This window comes from Mus caroli, chromosome 7 (assembly GCF_900094665.2).
Source record: "Mus caroli chromosome 7, CAROLI_EIJ_v1.1, whole genome shotgun sequence".
Classification (NCBI taxonomy): domain Eukaryota; kingdom Metazoa; phylum Chordata; class Mammalia; order Rodentia; family Muridae; genus Mus; species Mus caroli.
The window spans coordinates 23,594,900-23,607,508 of record NC_034576.1 but is presented as its reverse complement, the minus strand read 5'-3'; the positions used below and the strand labels follow the sequence as shown (position 1 = coordinate 23,607,508).

Genomic DNA, 12,609 nt, shown 5'->3' with positions numbered 1-12,609 from the left:
CTCCTATCCTCTCTCCTCTCCTCCCTTCTCCCCTCCCCTCCCTTCTTCCCTCCCCTCTCCCTCTTCTCCTCCCTCTCCCTCTCCTCTCCATCCTTCCCTTTCTTCCTTCCATCTTTCCATCCTTCCCTTGAATGACTTGGAACTCAACTGTGCAGACCATGTTGTTCTCAAACTCACAGAGATTCTCCTGCCCCTACCTCCTGAATGTTGGCATCACTGGCCATTTTAGCATCTTTTGTAAGACAAAGACACGTATCTTTGGTTGTCCTAGGAAAACCAAAGTGTGCTCTCTCTTTTCATATATATATAAAATTATATAATGTATAAAATAAATAATAAATATATGACACATAATATATGTAACATGTAACATAATATATAATATGCAATCTATAATACGCAATGTGTAATATACAACACACATATAATATTTATTATAATATGCTTCATTTCACTGAATTTGGGGAGGAAAGAGCCTTCGGAGATTGTGACGGAACTTCCCTAACAGAGGTTGCTTTGATGACCTAATAAATCAGAACGGCAGCAAGGTGAGACCGACCAGGAAGCCCGAACCCTTCCACTCAGCGCCTGAGGTCGTTCCGAGCACACGGGGCACCATGGGCGCCTCCCTTTCGTCCAAGGAGGAGTGGGAGCGCGAGAGCAGGACCGATTTATGGTGGGCGCACATCCAGGAGGTGTTGAACAAGTGCGATTTCAGCTGGGAGCAGATCAAGCAGCTGCACCAGAGGTTCCGGCTGCTGAGCGGGGATCAGCCCACCCTACAGCCAGAGAACTTCGACAACATCCTGGACTTGGAGTTCAATCCGATCCGCTCCAGGATCGTCCGCGCCTTCTTCGACAACCGGAACCTGGGCAAAGGGACCAGCGGTCTGGCGGAGGAGATCACCTTCCAGGACTTCCTGACCATCATCTCCTACTTCCGGCCCCTGCGGCCCAGTCTCAACAAAGACGAGGCAGAGCAGAACCGCAAGGAGAAGATGCGGTTCCTCTTCAACATGTACGACCAGGACGGCGATGGGATCATTACCCTGCAGGAGTACCGCCGGGTGGTGGAGAGCCTGCTGTCGGCGCACCCGCAAGTTGAGAGAGACACTGTGCGCTCCGTTGCCAATGCCATCGCCCGGGGCGCCTTGAAGGAGGCGGCCAGGGCTTCGGACCAGCCGCTAAAGGAGGGCCAGCAGTATGAGGGCATCACCTTCGAGGACTTCGTCAAGACCTGGAAGAGCCTCGAATTGGAGGTGAAGATGCAAGTCAGCTTCCTGAATCTAGAAGCCACGGTCTTATGCCAGTGACCGGCGAGCTGCCACACCCACACTGGAGAAGCTGCCCCTTGAATCCGGCAGACTCTTGCAGCAGCTATGGGGTACATGGCTCTTGATGGATTTCATCCCAAAGAATAAAGATGATCAAAAGAGAAGAGCGTGGCGTGGCTGTGCTTGCCTTGAATCCCAGCACTCGGGAGGCAGAGGCAGGCAGATAGATCTCTGTGAGTTTGAGGCCAGCCTGGTCTACTGAGTGAGTTCCTGGCAGGCTAGAGCACACACAGTGAGACTCTGTGTCACAAAATAGAATGAATAGAACATAAATGTACCAATGGCCAGTAAACACGAAAATCTTAAGCATCCTTTGCCCATCAGGGGTTCTATCTCATGCAAGGCACAATGGCTATCAATAAAATAAATGGTGGGTAGGATGGGTGGGTAAATACAACACTGGTCTGTTGTATTTATTTACACATATATAACAATAATAAAGACATCTTGGATTTGAGAGTTAAGGGGTGGGGGGTGGGAGGAACTGGACCAGTCTTGCTCAGGCAGCAAAGCTGTTGAGATATCATGGGTGCAGTGTCCCTGTCATATCTAAAAGACACTATCTTGAAGCAGGTGCCCTTGTCTTCTGGCCCTTGCAATCTTTCTGCCGTCTTTTCTGCAGTGCTCTCTGAGCTTTGGGTGTAGGGGTTGGGTTGTAAATGTATCACTTGGAGATGGACAGCCATGCTCCTGTGTACCCTGCATTTTGACCAGTCGTGGATCTCTGTGATAGTCTATTTGCTTCAGCTCCTCCGATGGGGGGCGGGGGGGAGGGGGGAGAGCTACACTAAGCAGGCCAGACTTGTATGCAGGCTCCATCTTTGTTTTGTTTTTGAGAGAGGATTTCTTTATGTAGCATTAGTTTGCCTGGAACTGGACATGTAGACAGGCTGGCTTCAAACTCAACAGAGATCTACCTTCTGCCTCTCAAGTCCTGGGGTTAAAGGTATGCACCACACCTGGCCAGGCTCATTTGAGGGTCCTTGAAAGAGCTACAACACTTGATACAAGAGAGTCTAGTTTCTTTGTTCCAATAAATAAATAAATAAATAAATAAATAAATAAATAAATAAATCCTATTTTGTATTTATTAGTTAAAATTTTGTAGTTATGAGAATTGACCCTAGGCCTTGTGCATGCTGAGCAAGTGCCGGGCCTCCAAGACCCATCTCCAGCCCCTTCCACATTAATGTGAGCACTTGCTGGTCCCTGCAGACCTGTTGTTAGCACAGCAGCAGCCTGAGTCTCTTTAAAGGTCTCCTGCAATAATTTCCTTTTTGTCATTGTAGTTGAGAAAACATTAAAAATGTAAAGTCTGCCAAATACCCCCTGGAGTTCTAAATTATCCCTAAAGGCGGCTGCTTTGATGAATATGCATGAGTGAAGATAATAATAAATTTGCATACAAGAGCTTGCGTTCCCTGAGGGGCAGTTGTGATTTCCTTCCTTTCCTTCATGCAGTTGTGCTGTTGTTTGTTTATTTAAATTTTGGGGACAAAGTCTCAAGTATCCTAGGCTGGCCTCGAACTCACTGTTTTGCCTAGGATGCCCTTCTGCCTCCCGACTCAACCTCCTGAGTGCTGGGAGCATAGGCATGCACTCACAGGCTTGATGCATCTACTCCGAACCAAACTCACAGCTTTCTGCATGCAGGCAAGCACTTTACCGGCTCAGCCTCATCTCCAGTCCGCAGATCTTTGCTTCAGATCTGAGCACACACAGATAGGATTGCTTCTGTTCGTGGGAGGGATGCATATCCATGAAGGAAAGAGAGCTGGAGAGCATTGTTTCACTGCCACTGTCAGAGTCCTCTGGGCAGTACCAGAATCGCCAGTATGATCTTGCTGGTTGACTGACTTGTAGAATAAAAAGCAGAGACATCTCATTGTATGGAGAAACACATTGGTTTCCTATGCAAAAGCCACTTTGGGCTCTGTGAAATCAGCCAACTAGAAAGTAGAGAGTGTTTCTACCAACAAGCAAGCAGACAATAGATTAGGCATTCAAACATTAAACTGAAATTAAATTTAACACGTCCAGGAGGCTCTTGGCTGAAAGAAACTAGGGCTTCATGGGGAAAGGGCTTTCATGCAAGGATGAGGACTAAGTTTGCATTCCCAGAGCCCACATAAAGCCAGATATGGTACTGCACACCTATAATCATAGTGCTGCCCGGATCATAGTGCTTCCAGGGCTACGTGGGAGGCAGAGACAGAAGAATTCCTTAAAGCTCCAGGGCCTGCTTGCTTGGCATAGCAGAGGCTAACAGCAAAGAGACCCTGTGCTAACATGAGAGAAGGCAGGGACACTTGGTACTGGCCTCTGGCTTCCACATGCATGCTGTGGTATTCATAGTCATGAAGATGTGTGTGTGCGCGCTTGTGCACACAGGCACACACACACACACACACACACACACACGGGTGCTGTGACATTATGTGCCTGTTCTCACAGACATGAAGGTACACACACCACACCACACTACACCACACCACACACAAAGACCTTAGAACACCTAGGTTAGACAGGGATCAGCCACAGTTGATGACGGACAGTTTGCTTTTGCAAACAATGTTGACTTTTCATGTGGGCCCACAGATAACCAATGGGTAACAAAAACCAGGCAGAAATAGCCGTTTGTCCCTTGGGCCAGAGTCTTGCTCAGCTCTGTCTGTTGGCGAATCATCCTCAGAGTGTTCGTACAGCACCAATAACTCCCCTTCCAAGGCCAGAGACACTGAGATAGTAGGATTTCTTTTTGACGTTTCCCAGGGACATGGTTGTTGACCGATTACTATGTGCTTGCTTTTCTAGTCTGCTGCTTGAGACCTCCGGTGTCCAGCAGTCCCCGGTCACCTTCTTAAACCTATCAGGAACATCGAGTCTTCTAGGCAGCTCTCCCCATGAGGAGGTTGCCACTGGAAAACAGCCATCTTGTGGGAACCACATCGCCTCAAACAACAATGCCCAGAGCCTTGCAGAATCCGAGTAGAAATAATGACCAGTCAAGCCACAGTGTGACCCAGAGCACTTAATTATGTGAACCTCTTGGCCCTTGCTCCTTTTTTTCCCCTCACATAGTATATAGCCCTGGGTAGCTTGCTAAGGAGACCAGGCTATCCTTGATCTAACAGGGATCCACCTGTCTCTGTCTCTGACGTGCTGGGATTAAAGGCGAGCAGTGCCACCCCTGGCCTGTTTCGGTCCTTTTAATGATTATGTCCATTTTCCTGATGACTGCACTGAGGACGTTGGGTCCTCCATTGTGTTTCCAATATAGCTGTCTTGAGTAAATTTGTTTTCTGTTTTTCATCCATTTTGGGTTTGATTTTGGGAGTGTGTGGCCAGACTTGATTTCCTGGGACGACAAGTCAGGCTTTCTGTGTTTTAGGGCTCTCATATAGCTGCTTCCTGTCAAGGCCAGTCTGGGGTTGGGGCCAGGGCCTTGGAGTGAAGGTTTAGGCTCATGGGCACAGACTGGAGTTCTCAATCAAAAGGCTGTGTGTGCAGTCTGTGACACACTTGACAGACCCTGTCTGAAACATTAAGCTCACAGCATCCGGGGCTCACTGTCAGCAATGACTTTGGTAAGTCTAATCAAGTTACCTGCCTCACTGGGACCGATTTCAATTATCACTCTGTCTTCTCTGTTTTCACTCTTACCACTAGATATCTTTATCTTATGAAGGACATATTTTTTTTCTCCCTTTTTCAGATTTGGAGTCAAGATAGGAGATGAAAGGTGTTATCTTCAGAAAGGAACAGTTTTGAACTAAATCCTTGATCGTGAGACACCCACCTTCAGAAATAACGGGAAGAGCTAAGGCACATCCAGAAGAGTACAGGAACGAATGCACTCACCTCACAGTAAAGCATCCTTAGTGGGGTGAAGTCCTCTGTGAAGAGGGAGTGTGGGAAGACTGTGGCTATGACGCAAAGCTTGTGCCAAGTGGGCACTCAGAGGCAAAACACACTCTGAAAGTAAGGACCACTGGAAGAATTCTTAAAGTTCTTACAGAACTCTTACAACTTATTGCTCCTCCGTGATTTCATACTCGTGAGGAAGTCTCAGGAACGTATAGTGCGGAAAGACCTTTGGTCGCATCTATCATCTGATTAGCAGAAAGTTCATATTGATTTGAAAAAAAAAAAAAGCCTTAGGAATGTAAGAAACGTGGGGAGGCCCATTGTGGGGCCTCAACCCTTGCTAAATAAACAAGAACTAATTCACCCAGATGAGAACCTCATCAGTACAAAGAATGTGGGCGAGGCTTCCATTGCAGCAACCGACTTTCACGGCATTGGGAAACCCATACCAGCGAGAGACCTTATGATTGTGGAACTGTGGGGCACAGCTTTTTGTTGGAGTCATCAACTCCATTGCCATCCTGCAGTTCACAGCGGAAAGAAAACCTATGAATGGATTTAAGGGACTTGTTAGACCACAGACAGTCCACACTGATGAAAAACTCTATGAATGCCAAGACTGGGTGGGGCTGTAGTAGCGACCATTGCCTTATGTCTTGCCAGTTACTTCATACCAGTGAGAGACCCTATAAATGTAAGGACCATGGGAAGACATTTGATCATAGATAACGTCTTGCTGCATGTAGAAGAACTCACAGGGGTGAGAAACCACACCGGTGTAAAGAACTTGGGAAAGGTTTCAGTCTTGCTGGTCATCTTACTCAACAAGGGAAAGCTCACACTCATGAGAAAGCTCTTCAGGTGAGAAGCTCTCCAAATGCGAAGACCGAAGACCGTGAGGAGGCTTTGGGTGGTGACTGTCAACTTGTCTGGGGAACGTCATCAATGTGAGGGATGTGGGGAGATCTCTACCCGAGCCTCACGCTTGGATCCACTTGACAGAACTGATGGTAATAAACCCTGTGGCTATAAAGATGAAGGCAAGGCTTTCCACAGACATCTGACTCGGATGAGAACATCGACGCTGGTGAACCCGTAGCTAAACAGACATGAGCCAGCTAGGAAGCTATTGAAGATGCACTGCTCCCCCTCCTTCCAACCGTTTCCCTGGCAACACTACAAATGGAAGCATCAAATCCTTTCCTAACGACTTAAATTTTCCTGTAGAAATTATAGGTATCTGGGTTTTGTTGAGGTCATTTTGGAAAACCTACTTCCTCCTGTAGCTGTGCATAGAGACCTGACATTCCAAACTACATAGTATGTGTCCCTGGTGATTGCTCTCTTGTTAAAACCTTTTTCCTCCCTGAAGGCCCCTCCCCTCATTGCTCAGTACAGCTCATTACAGTCGCAGAGCACGTTGGCACTGCCCTGCTGCGTCTCTAACTCAAAAAAGTGAAACTTTGCTGATGTTATTTCTCCGCCGGCGGCGAAATGAGCTAATTCAAGCCAGGTGGGAGTATATAAGGGAAGTCTTTATTGAGAAGCGGCTCTCCTGCCTGTTCATTGGTCCCCCCACCCCCACCCCCCAAAAAAAACGAGGCCCGGGAAGTCGCCATGGGAAGGGAGCCAAAGGGGGTGGGGAGAGAAAGACAAACACTGCACGCACTTGGGGAGAGAGAAAATGCAGAGAGAGGGAGATAAGGGGAGAGAGAACCCAAAATGTCTGGATTGTATAGGGCAGAGCCTCTAGGGGAGAAGCCCGGCCCCTGGGCTGGAAAGTTCACGGTAGAGGGTGGGGTATGCCAAGTAGGGGACTGAGGGATGCTGGGAGAACCTGGAGGCCAGGTCTGCTTTAGCAGGTAAAAAGTGCGCCTCAGCCCCTTGCTTGGGTCTGAATCCCAACTTTGCCTGTTTTCCTTCTTTACAATTTTTTCTTCCAAATTCTGGCTGAAGCCTGGGCGTGGGAGAGCTTTTCCAATCAGCCTAAGGGCGTCTCGGCTTTTTTGAAGTGCCCGTATCCTCCACCTTCCCATCCCCGCCACCCACAAAGCTGCGTGCTACATCCCTGCCAGCGTTCTCAGGCTCTAACACTGGAAAGTGTGACTTTCTCTTTCCCTCATCTCCGGGGAATTGTCAAGATTCCCATTGTCCCTGCCTGGTTTTCTCCCAGATCCTAATATAACTGCCCTCGGGTTTCCTTCTGGGTCCATTTTTAAATTATTTTCTTAGCAAGCTATATATATATATATATATATATATATATATATATATATATATATGCAAGACCAAGGGACACAAAAGGAGCCCATGGTTTTCCTGGTAACATGGTGCACCCCTCCAGACTTCCCCATGTCCTGAGTGTGCTATGCCAGAAACAGACGTGGATCTCTTTCCGTGCCACAATCCATTGAGTAACACGTTGACAAGCTTTAGCAAGGCAAGGGTGGCAGCTTGCCAGGTAACCTCGTCCGCCTTGCTAATCTGGCAAATTCAGGTTCATTTGGTTCAGCTTTAATTACTAGTACTAAGATCATATAGTACATAATATAACCGTCGGGGTTCAGGAGTCTCTCCACAAACCATATAAACGCCGAGCTCAGTGAGACAGACTTGGTTTATTGAGTACACACCTAAAGACTGACTGACCAGAGCAACAGTTCATGCTCAAGAGCTTAAAGCTGCACACTGGACGGTTCTCAGGGCCAGCTCATAAAGGCTAAAACCACAAAAGCTACAACGAGCTCCCACTCACCTGCTGGAAGCGCTCCCTGGTGGTCAGCTCTGACTCAAGCCGTTGTACACAATCGTACACATAACATCTGACTTCTTACAGCCTTTGGGAGGTGGCAGAAAGTTTTGTTTCACGTGATTTAGTACAGGATAGTGTTTGTGGTGAAAACCATGGAGGGGCCAGGCCAAAAAAAAAAAAAAAAAAAAAAGATTTGGACTAAAAGTTGGTCTTCTTGCTGCCCGGTGGCTCTCAGCCTTTAACCTCAGCACTTGGGGAGGTAGATCTCTGTGAGTTTGAAACCAGCCTGATATACAGAGTGAGTTCCAGAATGGCCAGGGCTACACAGAGAAATCCTGTCTGGGAAGAAAGAAAAAAGTTGGTCTTCTCACTTCTGTAGGTTTAGATGTTTTTAAAACCTACTTTTTTTTTTTTTTTCCCCCGAGACAGGGTTTCTCTGTGTAGCCCTGGCTGTCCTGGAACTCACTTTGTAGACCAGGCTGGCCTCAAACTCAGAAATCCGCCTGTCTCTGCTTCCCGAGTGCTGGGATTAAAGGCGTGCGCCACCACCGCCCAGCCAAAACCTACTTTTAATAAGGTTTTTTAAGTGCTCTAAGCCCCCCTTTAGCCCACCACCCACCAGAGGCCGTGGAAAGGAGCGGTTAATGGAGTAAAGGAGGATGTGGACCTGGTTAGAAAAAGTTTTTTTGGAGCAAATCCAATTTGCATTGTCAGGATATCAGCAGTTTGGTTCACATAAATCAGCAGTGGCAGCTCGATCCACTCACAAACACCATTTACAAATCAGCAAGAAGAGACCTCAAGGCTCTGCCAATTGGCATGAGTCTGGGGAAGCAGTCAGAAGCCACTGGATTCCACCAGAAGTTCTTTGATGGCATTACTGTCTATAAAGTAATGACAATGGCCAGCAAAGAATGGTAAGGAGTACCAATACCACAGAGCATCACCCACTGTCTGTGGGGTTATATTTATACCCTTTCCAAACACCACATGTTCTCTCATGTGTCTGTTATAGTAAAACATCACATGCCCCCTTTTCAGGCAGCTTCCAGAAAAGCACCACATGTCTGTTCTCAGCAAAACATCCTCCCATGTGTCTGCTTTAGCAAAAACATCCTCTCAGAAGACAGTAAAAACATTGCATGATACAACTGAGTCTCCAAAGAAACCAACAATTTTTACTTCAAACTTCAAATGATTCAGTTGAGAAAAAAAAAAAAATCCCAGCCAGATGGTGGTAGCACACACCTTTAAACCTACATTTTGGAGGTAGAGGCAGGTGGAACTCTGTGAGTTCCAGGCCAGGCTGGTCTACAGAGCAAGTGCCAAGACAGCCAGGGCTATATAGAAAAACCCTGTCTCAACAAACAAAAAACAAAACAAACAAACAAAAAACAAAGAAAAAAGAAAGAACGAAAGAAAGAATGAGAGAACGAGAGAAAGAAAGAGAAAGAAAGAAAGAAAGAAAGAAAGAAAGAAAGAAAGAAAGAAAGAAAGAAAGAGAGAAAGAAAGAAAGAGAGAGAGAAAGAAAGAACTCCCTCACAGGTATACCCAGTAACCTTGGGTTTTCACCAATTCCAGATGCAGTCAGATTTATAACCAAGATTAGCCATCATGGTGAGTAAAGCAGAAACATGAGAAAAGGGAAACTGGTTCATTCAGACACAACCTGGTTAATTTGTTTCTTGTGTTTTTGAGACATGTGCTCCATATGTAACTGTGGTGGTTTGAATGAGAGTGGTCCCATAGGCTCACGGGTTTAAATGCGTAGTCATCAAGGAGTGGAAGTGTTTGAGGATTAGAAGGATTGGGAGGTGTGGCCTCGGGGAGGAAGTGTATCACTGAAGGTGTGGGCTTTGGGAGTTAAAAGTCCATTCCAGCCCCCGCATTCCTCTATCTGTTGCCTACGGATCAGGTATAAGGCTATCAGCTACTTCTCCAGTACTATGCTTATCTGCTTTCTGTCATGATGATCACGGCCTAACCCTCTAAAACTATAAGCAAGCCCCCAGTTAAATGCTTTCGTTACAAGCGTTGTCTTGGTCATGGTTTTAACAGAAACAGAATAGCAACTAAGGACTCTTGCCTCAGCCTCTGGAGTACATAAGTTTCTATCACGCCCAGCTTCCACCTGTTAATTTAAAGGGAAATTGTGAGCTGGCGGAGAAAGAGCCTTACAGAGAATTCCAGATGATTCCATGGGAAAGCTACCCGGGAAATTCTAAAGTATAATCGGCATGTTTGGTGGGATTTCGGCTGCTGGTGGGCTAGAAAACAAAGCCATTGAGGGATCTAGGAAATGCTACTCAGGCATGGGGTGCCTGTGCAGTCTCTTTAGCTACTTTGAGTGGGCTTCTGCCTCTAGGAATCCTGGGAGTTGTAGTTTTGGAGGACGTTTCCGGGCATTGCTCCTGCAGAGGTTGGAGTCCTGCGACTGCGTTTCTGCAGGGGAAGTGCGTGGGTCGGGGTGGACTTGAGGACCTCACAATCTCTCTTGACTTCCCTGAGTTGGTTAGAGGATGAGCGAGGACCTCTTCCGGGCCACCGAACTGAGCCAGTGTTGCTGATGTTGCTGGACACTGGCAGCTGCTCCCTTCTTCTGATTTGGGGGATGAGGGGGCGTGGTTGTGGGGAAGTTTGGTGGGGGTTGCTGGGAAGTTTAGCAATTCTTTGGGCTCGGCTGGAAGAAGACTTGGACATGCTTCCGTTTGCGGGAACTCCTCGGATCCGTGATGCCAAGCCCACCTATTCTCACCTTTTCCACACTCTGCCTCTGAGTAAGAATCGTTCTATGCCTCAGTTTCCCCTCGTGCAAAAGGGACTATTAGGAGGACCTATACTATATATTTGGTTTTAGAATCAATTATAGAGTACAAGTAAAATGCATGCGTGCACACATATATTCATATATATGTGTGTGCAATATACACATTACATATATTCATATATATGTGTGTGCAATATACACATTACATATTATATATGCAATTTATTGCATATTATGTAACATAATATACATAATATATATTTTGAGTGCTGTTTACATATGTGTGTTTGTCTGTGGTATTTTGTTCTTCTTGAGTCCACATTTACTATTTTTGTTTGTATAGTTCTTGGTACATGCTGTGTTCACATGACCGTAGATGTTCGCCACCCTTTCTTTATGTGGGTATACCTCTTTGTGTCTGAGATACTGTAGCATTTTCTTTAATATTGTGCGTCTATCTATCTATCTATCTATCTATCTATGGGATTTCAGTGTTTACCACCACAGCCTTGCTTTTCCAACTCTTTCTGATTGTTTAAGAACTTTTTAATTTTTGAAAAACATTTTTACTTTTTAAATTATGGGTATGTGCATATACATCCACACCTACGTATGCCCACACACACACACACACACACACACACACACGGCTGTCAGTGGACAGCAAGTGTCCACTGAGGCCACAGTGTTGGAGCCTTTTAACTGGTGTTAGAGCTAAAAGCTACCCAGTGTGGGTGCTAGGGACAAACTCACATCTCTGCCAGAGCAGTATGCACTCTTAACTGATGAGCCATGTCTTCAGCCTTCTCTGACCTGCTTCGTTCTTTCATTTTTAGATTTATATATGGGAGTGTTTTATTCGCATGCATGTCTGGGTATTGAAGAGTTCAGAAGAGGGCATGGGATCCCCTGGAACTGGAGTTAGGGGTAATTGTGAGCTGCCACGTGGGTGCTGGGAACTGAACCTTGGTCCTCTGCAGCAAAGTGTTCCTACCTGCTAAGCCAGCTCTGTAGCCCCTGAGCTGTGTTAAGTCCCAGGAATTGTAATCATAGTATTCATAGTGGATTTAAAACTTTTTGTTATTCAATACAGATATGTCCAAACAGTCTAAAATAGGTAAAATGAACTCCCGTGAGACAGCCACTCTGTTACTCTTATTTTTATGTAGTGTGTGTCTGTATGTGAGTGTATCAGTGTGTGAGATGTGTGAGATTGTGTAAATGTGTCTGAGCGTGTATGTAGGGGTGATGCATGTATGTTTGAGTGTGCATGATGTATGTGAGTTATGTGTGTAGGGGTGGTATATGTGTGATATGTGCATGAGTGTATGTGTCTGTGTATTGGGGTGTTGTGTATGTGTGTATGTATGTATACAGATGCGGTGCATGTGTGTGGAGACCACCCTCTGTCTTCTGAGACAGGCTCACTGACCCTGGGACTCACCTATTCTGTAAGACTAGCCGATCAGGGAGCTGCAGGGAGGCCCCTGTTCAGGATATTCAGTCAGTAGGACTTCAAATTAATTTGTGTCTTATATGAAGGCCGAGAGGAACTTTTCTGTTCTGTTGTTAGGGCTGCCATTCAAAAGCACCATAGAGCAGATGGCTTAACAATCCTTGTGTGTGGTATGTGTGTGTGTTTATAGCCCCAGAAGGCCTCAAACTCTTTTTGTAGTCCAGCCTACCCTATATAGTGAGACCCAGTCTCAAAACAAAACAAAACAAAACAAAACAAACAAAACATGAAGTTAGAAAAATGATTGGTTTCCTTTGCTCTTCTGGGATTGTACCTGTCACTAATAGATGGCTTGTTTCTTCGTATTTGTTTATTATTTTCTCTCTCCTGTTAGGTCGCAGGGACCTCTGTTTCATGGCCCCCATTATGTTC

General features: G+C 46.1%; 1 pseudogene across 1 annotated transcript; it reads left to right on the top strand.

Moving 5' to 3' along the window:
* Nucleotides 1-554: 554 nt before the first annotated feature.
* Nucleotides 555-1,438, top strand: LOC110299016 (annotated as a pseudogene). The gene has a single exon (XR_002378423.2). The product of XR_002378423.2 is annotated as a calcineurin B homologous protein 3 pseudogene (transcript).
* Nucleotides 1,439-12,609: the final 11,171 nt, after the last annotated feature.